This window comes from Macaca nemestrina, chromosome 3, assembly GCF_043159975.1.
Source record: "Macaca nemestrina isolate mMacNem1 chromosome 3, mMacNem.hap1, whole genome shotgun sequence".
Taxonomy (NCBI): domain Eukaryota; kingdom Metazoa; phylum Chordata; class Mammalia; order Primates; family Cercopithecidae; genus Macaca; species Macaca nemestrina.
The window spans coordinates 9924400-9936268 of record NC_092127.1 but is presented as its reverse complement, the minus strand read 5'-3'; positions in this window follow the sequence as shown (position 1 = coordinate 9936268).

Here is an 11869-nt window from a genome sequence, read left to right as displayed (position 1 = left end):
GCAGGCAGTGCAGGTGGAAAGCACACAGAATATACGTTTCTTGAAGAGGATGTTGGGTTTTATTACATCAACAATGGGTGGCAATCGAAGAAATTTATGATCAGATACGTGCTTTGAAAATTCACTCTGGTGCAACGTGGATAAAGATTTGGGACATTTGGAGTAGTGATAGAATAGATACCAAGAGATAACAGCATTTCCATTATCCAGATGAAAAATGATAATAGTTTAACCTAAGGTAGTAACACATATTTTTAAGGGATATTTAGAACTAAAACCAGTACAGTTTATCAGAGAAACAGCTATAGCATGCTTGATAGCTCTATCTTCAGCAACTTAACTCATGGTGGTACTGTTGTAGATTAGGAATCTTGGATATAGTTATGGTTAGAGGAAAAGTGAACACAGTTTTGTATATGTTTAAATTCATTTGTATCGTATGTGTGTAAGTTATGTAGATCTGAAACTGATAGGAGAACCTAGAGGTCTCCTGTCTAAAACACAAAATTTTAGATAGTTAACAGAATATAAAACAGAAAGTCCTATATAAAACAGAAAGTCATCTTGTAATAACGGAAATGAATATGAATGTAACTGTGAGGTTTCTTATGGCAATAGTTTTGATTATGTCAAAAACTGAGTACTTCCAGAATTTATTGTTCAGGTAGAAGATGAAAGGTATTAAGAGGAAGAGAAGGGCCAAGCAGAAACATGTGGGAAGAAAATCAGGGGTATGTGGATAGATAGTGCTTCAAAAAGGATGATGCAGTTAACATATTTGGATGATTTTGAAACTTCAAGAAACAGGACTGAAAAATATTTACTGAAAGTAATGACATGCAAGTCATAAGTAGCCTTAGCAAAAATTATTTTTGGAAAATATCTGTAGAGGCTGGAATACTGGCATGCATTAAAAAGTAAGAAACGAATGGAAGATAGGCACTTATATGTAGTGAGTAGGGACAACTCTTATCAAAAAGATTATCTAAAAGTAAGAGGAGAGAGTGTAATAGCTGGAGGGGAAGATGAAGTAGAGTTGGTGTAGTTGATGTTACTATCTTTGAAGACATGTGGTTCAATTTTTCAAAAGAGAGTGCAATAAATTTGATTAAATGTTAAAAGAAAAGACTGATTTTAAGGGGTGTGCTTGTCTATTGAGGTGAAGAGGGGTGATACAATTTAAATACACAGATTGACAGATGAGTCTATGTAATTATTTTCTCAAATATTTAGTAAGTGCCTGTTTAATGGACATATCTGAGAAAGGGAACTGCCAAGTATTGGGAGCATTTCTATCAGTCCTGGGCTCGGCTGCGACCGTCGCAAAATAAAATGTTGTCAGAGAACAAACTTTGCAACCTTTTCACATTCAACTCTTGCAGATATCATGTTTGTTATTCAAAAGCAATTTACGAAAGTTAATTCATTTTTTCATTTGTAATCAGATTCACTTAAAACATAAACCCTATGTGATATGTTCTTTGCTGAAGTGCTTCTTCAGAAAGGCAGATGAGCTAAATGTATAAACCGACACCTAATTGAACGGTGAAATTATACTATTGCTATTGTGCTCAATTTACGATGCTGAATTTTAATGTTAAAAGACTATCAAAGCACAGCTACAGGGAAATGCTCTGCATTGTAAATGTATATACAGAATTCCATGAAAGGTAATTATTGTATTCATAACAAATTCTCAAAATATTTCACAGAAACACTGAAATTTTCTGTGTTCATAGCTGTTTCGCATAAAAATATGTTAAAGAATTACAGATATTTACTCTGAACCCAAATCTCAAAACAACTCCTTTGCTATCCTACTAAAGGAGTGGAATAGCACTGTTGCTGTATTTGTTCACATAACAAAAATGTAGGTAACAATAAAGTCTAATTTTTTTTTAATTTCAAGGGCACTTCAACTTACCTGTCAATAGAAAATCTCGTCTACAGTCACAGAGCTGTCATCTGTATATTACAAGGCATGATGAAAGAGTTTTGCTTTTCACAAGTGCAAAGAGGAAAATTAAAATGCCACAAAATGTATGGAACTTGAAGAATATGCATTCCATCTCCATTTGACAAGAGAAATTTGTCAAACTCTCAGTTGTACTTATTAACCACATGGCTTCACAGTACCATGTTTTAATCTCTCATTTTAAGTTTTATTATAAACGTAGCTTTCTATTTAACAAAACATCCAGACATAATAAAATTATGTTTTTCCATTTACTAGTTAAGATTCACTTGCAGCACTTAACTTTATTTATATTATCCTTATTATGCTTATGCATCCAAAACAAGCGTGATTCCTACTTTTACAGCTTGGTGCTATCTCCATACTCAGTTCTGAACAGCGCACCCTAACTGGGAAGCTTGGAAAAGCTAATAGACACAGGTGGTATTTTCAAATAGAAAATAGCCACCACTGAGTTCATTTATATTAGGTAATTACACTTCTCATTACCTTTTCCTGTTGATGCCAGATTGATTGTTACTCCACAGGGAATACATAGGTAAGAACTGCATTTGCACAATTACCTAACATTTCTTTGATGGCAAAAACTGAATTTGGAATATGAAAATGTGCAGGCTGTGATCAGACATGTTTTTCTTGCAGCTAAAATTGCACATGACGATTAAAAAAGTCTTACTCAACACATTATCAAGGCATACTCTTTTTTCTCCTTTCTATCAGCAAGGCCTTAGGCAATTTCTTAGTAAGAAATAGCAAATTCTAAGGAAACAAGCACACTCTTAATATGAACAATTTCTTGTTAAAATTAAGCATTGAGTAACACAAGCAAATTCTGTTTTAGATAGATAGACAGGAAATCAACCTCAACTAACCAGGGGTTCTGAACCTTACTCTTAATTAACAATTAAATATGGTTTTTGTTTTTGTTTTTGTTTTGCAAGAGCAAAGTAGTGAAGATTTTTTTCGCTGAGGCAGGTAGATAGCGTTGCCTTCAGGGTGGAGAATGAGGAGGGACTTTGCTTTGTCTTAGAGACACGCAGATTCCTTCAGCATGATCAATTTAAAAGCTATTGGCCTAACGTTTATTGTTATTCTTAAATTTTCATTCTAATATTTTGATTACACACTTGATTTTTATGAAAAAATCTGGTATATTTTTCTTGGAATATTATGGGAAAATAAGGAAGAGAGAAGATAAATAATGCAAAGAAATATCTATACTGGCAAAAGTGTTTATTCAGTTCCCTCCTCTGCCACGGGAACACAACTCTTCTTCCATTTTTTACTTTCAATTCCCAGGCTCTGCCAGATTAGCCCAGTAATTAGTAACTCAATTACAAGGACCTTCAGTTTATCTCCATTAATTTTATTTTTGTAACCAAGGGTTTCCTCATACTGTTGGTGTCTCTACTTTAGATATGTTTGCATTTCTATGTCCCAGACGTCTCCCAGAATGAACGCTTTCAGTATTCAAGGAATTATTCTTGTCACCATGTCTCGCAGTCTTGACTACTTCGTGCTCAGGGCAGCGGTCTACATTCTGGAAGGCATTATTTTGCCATGCGTTCTGCTCTTCACTCACAGTAACGTGTATACTGTGTTTGAACTTAATTAAACCTGTTTTTTTCACCTTTCACACAAATTTGTAAAAAGGTGATTTTCCATTGTATGATTTTCCTACTCTTCCTAACAAACTATTTTTCAAACATTCTGCCCCGTAGGCACTTTTCTTCATTCCTCTTCCTTTCTTGCTCAAGACACCTGTCAGTACATTTAATATGTTCTGTTATCTCTTAAACAGAAGGGGCCTCAGGCTGTAGCTTGACAAAGACACCCAAGGGTATCGACGTCTCAAGTAGATCCAGCTGTCACTGCCTCCCCAGTCCTCTTGTTCAAAACAGAGGATGACTGAAGTGTTTGCTCCAATGATGTTTTAACATTTATTTTGGGCTCATTTTGTGTCAGGTCTTTAACATGTAAAAGATACAGGTCCACCCTCCAAGGAGCTTCCATTCCAAGATATTCAAAGAAGACAGACATGCAAAGGAGCTCTTTGTGAAATGTATTTTCCCCAAGTGCAAGAAAACATACATGGGAAAGAAAATCTGAAAACATTAAAGGAGAATTTATGACAGAGGCAACGGAATCCATGGTCTCTCTCCCTCTCGCCATTTTAATTCTAGAGCCAGATAGTCTTAAACAATGAAAATAATTTATATTAAAGCATCACACTGGCTAAAATAAAACTCTATTATCATTTTATATTATTCATATTCTATTTATTTGTTGTTTTTTGAGATGCAGTCTCACTCTTTCTCCCAGGTTGGAGTGCAATGGTGCAATCTCCACTCACTTCGACCTCCACTTCCTGGATTCAAGCAATTCTCCTGCCTCAGCCTCCCAAGCAGCTGGGATTATAGGTGCACACCACCAGGCCCAGCTAATTTTTGTATTTTTGGTAGAGATGAGGTTTCACCATGTTGGTCAGGCTGGTCTTGAACTCCTGACCTCAGGTGATCTGCCCTCCTCGGACTCCCAAAGTACTGGAATTACAGGCATGAGGCACCGCGCCCAGCCTTATTCTTCATATTTTTATAAGGCTTCCTGTATATATTGATTTGGAGATGGCAATCTAGGATGACTCATTTCAGGACAACTCTATGTGGAAAAAATTCTTCTTTGTGGAAGTGGAAAGATTTGCATATTGTTTCATGTGGGAATTAATCTTTAAAATGTTAGATAATTATTGGAATCTCTGGTGGCTTTGAAGTCTGGAAAACAGAAGAAGCACAGATTTTAACTCTTTCTTAAATTGTAATCCTACTATAGGAAAAAAGGCAACCTGAAAGGCCCTGTGAGGCAGACAGCAATGAAAGGCAGTGCTGGCATTCTCGTTCTGGACTTATGATAATGAGTAGTAGGGAACATACAGGAATTTCTCCCTATATCAGGGAAGAGGAATACGTTGTCAGGACATTTGACCTTTTGATAAGAGAGGTTGAAAAGATTTGAAGTGTAGGGGGAAGAAAAAAACCTGGATTAAACCATAAAAGGAGATAACATGAAAAACAACATGTTATCACAGAAAAATGCAATTATCAGAGTGAAAAATATAGGGGAAAAATGAAAATCATTTCTATAACCCATATCTGTATGTCCATAAGCAATCTAAAAGCAGAATTTTTAGGCGGGGCAACTCATATAATGAGGTATTCTGGAACAAGGATGTGTAATTTCTTCCTCTCTAGCTCCAGATAGTAAATTTTTAGGCTTTGCAGACCAGACAGGTCTTTAGCAAATAATCAGTTCTGCTTACATAGCGTGAGGTAGTCATAAACAATACATAAAGACATGAGAGGAGCTATGTGCAGATAAAACTTTATTTCCAAAAACAAGTGGCTTGCCAGATTGGGTTCATGGTTTGCCAACCTCTCTTCTAGAACCATTGAAGTTATTTTTAAAATGACTCCAGGTTGATATCTTTTTATCTTTCATTTCTATGGTTTCACTCTACAGTATTTTAATTTTGATTTTAAGGGACAGCTTTACACATAATAAATAATATCAAAAAATATGTTTTGTGTAAGGCATTATCTTTTCAGCTAAAACTAGAGACCATGTAAGTGAAAACTAATTAGACCCTATGGTTTTTTATTTGAACAATTGGTATGTTTCAGGCCACCTCATCTACATCAATAAAATATAATGCAGTTAAATATCAACAGTGTTTAGGTCACATATAAGCACATAAATTGATTATAAGATCTTTTTAGTGCCATTCATGTTTCTTTCTCACACAGTACTCTCTGTGAACACCCTTCCCATTGTACCTCCTGTCTTTTAGGCTAGACCAGTGGCACCCATTATTCTCATAGGCAATTCCTTACTATGCCATTGAATATCAGCCATGCTCTGACTGGGCGCTGCACCCTGCTGAGTGATAATCACACAAGGTGTGACCACAGAACGGTGGTCAGTGGACCCTGAATTAAGCTGAGCTTCTCAGGTCACAGTAGGCCCATAGCAAAGAATCATCTGATAATCCTATCACGTAGCTGGTATTCTTTCAACAATAGCTGTCACATGTGTATCTATTCATGCTACAGCCACACTCACCCTCCCACAAAACCTCTTAACTGAGATAAATTTGACATTCAGAAATGATTAAGAAATGGCAACTTTTGAAGAGTCAGCCCTGCATCAACCTCAACTAATTTCTTAACCTGTTTTATCCCCTACTGTGAATAGTAACTGTCAGGACATGCAGGCTAATACATGTGATTGCCTTGGTCTGGTCTCCCAAAGCCATGGGATCAAGCGCTTACACAAAAAAGCATGCACACTTACCAATAACGATGTATTTTCAGCATATTGCACCTAAAATTCAGATTTAAGAGGAGGGAATAAATCTCCAACATTTCAGAGACATGGTTCTGTGAATAAACCTAATTTGAGTTAATTAATTCTGGTTAATGATGATATCACACTGCTCCCAAGAACAGTGAGGCTACTGGTTTTATATTTGTGTAAATAAGGGACTCCAATTAGTGATTTTCCCCAAATATAAGGAAATCTGTCAAAGATACATTGAACTTTTACCTGCAGACACCTAAAACTGTAGCAACATTGAAATACAGACAGTCTAGCTTTATAAAGACCAAGACTCTGTATTTACCAGGCACCCAATTCCAATACAATTAGATAGGCCAGTTATTGACAGCAAATGCCCTGCTGTAATCTCTGAGGGGAAACTGAAAGCTTTCAAGGGAAGTGAGTGTCAAAGTATCTGGAAACAATCATTGTTGTAATCCCTTTGAAAGATGAAAATGCATTACAGGAGAACAAATGGAACTAACAGTTTAAATATCTATTCAAACAAAATAACATAGTTTACCCTTGTTGTTTCTTCTGCTTGGAATTTTCTTCCCCTATGAAATCTTTGTGAGATTCATCCCTATGAGACCTTCTCTAGGCACCTCGATTAGAGACTGAATCCTGCTTCCCTCCACACTCCATCTCTCTACCTTATTCTATTTTTCTCATTAGCACGAATCATCATCCTGTTTCATTCAACCCATTCATTAAGTGACTTCCTCCAAAACCCTGGGCTTGAAAGAGTGCTGCAAGAAGGCAAAGACTTTCATCTCGTACACCATAGGTGTTCAGTAATTATTCGGTAAATAAATAAATGATTGAATTAATGAATACATGAATAAATAATTCTTCTTCACCAAGAACCTCCACCACTCCAATTTCTCTTCACCAACATTTAATATCAAGTTAGAATTTGCAGAGACTTATATGCAATTAAAAATATGTACTTCTACTTCAAGTCTATCAATTGTCAACTGTTTTATTCTCTTTGCTAACTTAGATTTTTGTCATGCTGGCTTCAGCATTTGATGCTTGATAATGATACTGCAGACAAACACTCAAATACTGTGACATTACATCAGAGTCCATATAATTCATGTAAAAATTAACTTTGTCCACTGATATGGGGAGAAAGAAGAAGAAAAATGATCAATTAGTAAAAGTCATTCTACCCACATGTGCCTTAGCTGGTGTAAGTGCCTGAGATGCCTGTAGTGTAACCGTCTCATCTTAAAGCACAGATTGTTTTCCTAAGACCGCTCTACCTTCTTATTTATAATACATAATATAGAGTTCATTACCCAAACACAAGCTTAAAAGTGTGTTACATGTGCAAAAATTATTTCAATAAAAAGTTAAACATATAAAATACTTCACAATAAATTTATAGAGAAAGACAAGGAATCATTTGAAGAAAGGTATGAAAACATATTGAAGGTCACAAAATATCCAAGAAACAGAAAATATACTATGTGTTCCTGATGGAAAACTTAAAAATAGTCAGTTTTCTCATAATTAATGTAGAAATATAATCCAAATTTAATTAGAACACAAATAGTTTTTTTAATTGGATAGAATAATCTGAAAATTTGTATGGAATAACAAATACCTTTAATTAGAATACTAATAAATTTTTTTAATTGAATAGAATAATCTGAAAATTTGTATGGAAAAACAAATACCCAAAATGACCACTGAATAAATGGTAGTGAGGAGTGCTCCATTTGCCTGATTTTAGGGCACATTATATAATCAAATACATTAAACCAAATTTTACAAAATCACATTGATATGATATTATTATAAGAAAAACAGACAAATCATGAGAACAACATATATACATATATAAACACAAAAATATTTATATGGATAGATAGAAGAATTAAATACATGATCAGTGTGTCATTTATTAATATATATTCTTAAAAGTAAAATCCTAGCAAAACTGACATTTGGAAGAAAATGTTAATTCATTTAGAAGAAAATAAAACTGTGCTCCTATCTTTCATCATATTCAAATAATAAATACAATACAGATTAAGAACTTAAATTTTTTAAAACCTTAAAATCTTTAAAAAATGTCTAGGACACTCTATATGTAATTTAGCAATAAAAACATACATGATTGGCTATGTAAAACTGAAAATATTTGTTTGAGAAAAAATATTGTGAACCAATAAATAGATCTACAGTAGTGTAGGAAAATCTTCTTAAGACAGATGTCACCAATAGTTAAAAATATACAATATAAAGTAGCTAACCCACACTAATGGAAAACGTTGGCAAACACGCCAATGGAAAAAGAGTCAGAAGATTTGAATAGGTTTATCATTAAAAAGCAAATGCTCATGGATGATAAACCATATCATGAGTGACTCAAATGCATTGTTTGCCTGAGAATTGCTAGTTAAAGTTGCCAGAAATCTCAAAATATACCCACAAACCTGACAGAAACTAAAAAGAACCATCACATCTATGACTGTTGGGATAGGAAGAAAAGATGCCTTCATATGTTACCAGTGAAAACATGCAATACTTTCTGAAAAGAGAACAGGCCATATCTAGTACAATTAAAAACACATAGACTCTGATTCAGCTATACTATCCTGGAATTAAACGCATACACACAAAAGCCTCAGTACATAGAACATGTGTACAAGGATGATTATTATAGCACTATTCAAAGGAAAAATTAGCTAAAATCTTGCTAGTATCCATAGATAAGGAAACTACTGGGGAAATTATGGTAAATTCAAACTATGAAGTATCTTGAAGAGACTACATGTAATGAGGTCATTCTATGTCTGTTGACTTGGAGAGATTCATATTAGGAATAATTAGGTGAAGAAAGTTATATGCAGAAAAATGTGTTTATATGACAAAGTATATATGTGTATAAACAAAGATAAGTATATATGCATATACTATATGGGTATATATGAATATGTGAGTATATGAACAGGTGACATGTATACTATAGAAGCATACAAACAGCTGACAAATATGGAAAGATACATGCTAGTGGGTAAAATTGGAATACCTGATCTAGGCAGGTTGGGCAGGCATGAGTGTTGGGGAAAGACAGAAATGGCAGAGTCATGTGAAAAGCAAAAAGACAAAGATGGTACTAAAAATAAGACATATGTAATATGATGATAGCTATGCATCATTGAAAATTATGCACAGACACATTAGCCATCAGGAAAATGCATATCAAAACCACAAGGATCCCATTTCATACCCACTGGGATGGTCACGCTCAAGAAGACTGACAACAGGTGTTGGAAAAGATATGGAGAAACTAGAACCCTCATACACAGCTGATGTGAATGTAAAGTAATGCAGCAGTTTTATTTTACTTGTGTATTATTATTATTATTATTTGATTTGGAGTTTTGCTCTTGTTGCCCAGGCTGGAGTGCAGTGGTGTGATCTTGGCTCACTGCAACCTCCACCTCTTGTGTTCAAGAAATTCTCCTGCCTCAGCCTCCTTAGTAGCTGGGATTACAGGCATGCACCACCACACCCGGCTGATTTTTGTATTTTTAGTAGAAATGGGGTTTCATCATGTTGTCCAGGATGGTCTTGAACTCCTGACCTCAGGTGATCAACTCCCCTCAGTCTCCCAAAGTGCTGGGATTACAGGCATGAGCCACTGCACCTGGCCTGCAGCAGCTTTAAAAAATGCTATGGCAGTTCCTCAAACAGTTTAACATAGACTTACCATGTGACCCAGAAATTCAACTCCCAAGTGTATACCCAAAATAAATTTTAAAAATGTCCACACAAAAATGTACACAAAATTAATGGAAAATTATTTATAATGGCTAAACGTGGAAACAAAACAAATGTCCATCAAATGATACATAGACAGATAACATGTGGTATAGCTATACCAAGGAATATTATTCAGCCATGAAAATGAGTGAAGTACCAAATTCTGCAACATGAATGAACTTGGAAAACATGCTAAATGAAATAAGCTAGACAGAAAAGGTCACATATGGTATAATTTTGTGTGTATGAAACGTCCAGAACAGAGAAGTGTCTAGAGATAGAGAGTGGACTAGTGATTGCCTAGGGCTGGAGTGGATGGATTGATTAGGGGGTGATAGTTAAATAGAACAGTGTTTCTTTTGGGGATAGTGAAAATGTTCTAAATCTGATTGTGGTAAAGGATGCACAACTCTGTCAATATGCTAAATGTCATTAAATTGTATAATTTGAATGGATGAATTGTATGATATGTAAATTATATCTTTCTGGTTTTTTCTTTTTTAAGGAGAGAGTCTTGCTGTGTCACCCAGGTGGAGTGTAATGGGGTGATTTCGACTCACTGCAACCTCCGCCTCCCAGGTTCAAGCAATTCTCCTGCCTCAGTCTCCCGAGTAGCTGGGATTACAGGCACCCGCCACCATGCCTGGCTAGTTTTTGTGTTTTTAGTAGAGACAGGGTTTCACCATGTTGGCTAGGCTGGTCTTGAACTCCTGATGTCAGGTGATCTGCCTGCCTCGGCCTCCCAAAGTGCTGGGATTACAGATGTGAGCCACCGCCCCTGGCCATGAATTATATCTTAATAAAGCTGTTCAATTATATACACACATGCATGGATGAACCCATCTTTATTAGACCAATAGTACCCACAGATTATGTTAAACTACCAACTAAATGTAGAACCTTTTTTTTGTTTGAACTGTAAGTTAATAGACAGTTTAGCCAATATTTTTCTTGCTAGCCCATTTTAAAATTATTTTAGGTTTATATAAAGAACTCCCAATGGAAAACTTTAAGATCTTAACCGATGAATAAGTATAATATTGGCAAAATCGAATACATGTTTAACATCCTGGTTTGCGCACTGGAGCAATTGCTAGTTGAAATATAACTGTGTTTGAATTCATTTACAGCTCAATTCCATACTGCATTGCTGCCCCATTACTGCAGGTGCTAATGTCAGCACCTTCTGACTCCTGATATCCAATCATGTGCCCTTCTTCCCAACTCTGTATTCAGTAACATTGCATTGACAGCTTCGAACAGACCACGATGGTGTATTTACACCACAAAAACCCACAAATACTATAAGTTAGTCCCCATGCTCACCTCACCCCACCACACACTGATTTATCAGCACACTCCGATTACAGGTAAAGAGGCCTAAGGCTGAGGGGGAAAAAGGCATGAAGGGCCACAACATCTAAAGAAACCTTCCAGCTTGCCACTAGTAGTTAGATTTGGAACCTCCTAGAATCGCTGGCTGACTGACCCTTTCTCACCAACTCTCAGGATACCCCTGCCTTCCCAGTAGCAGCAGGCCATTTCACCCTCTTCTCTTGGGATAAGGGAGAAGGCTCACTTCTCCCTGAAGCCAATTGAAGGGAGTGCTAAGAGAATCCCCTTAAAGTCTGATGTGCACATCCTGCAACAGTAGACTTCAATCGTCCTTCAGTCAGGTGCTTGCACAGCTGCTGGATGTCCATGCCCACCCTGGTGCCCCCACTGGAGCAAAGTGTGCTTGGA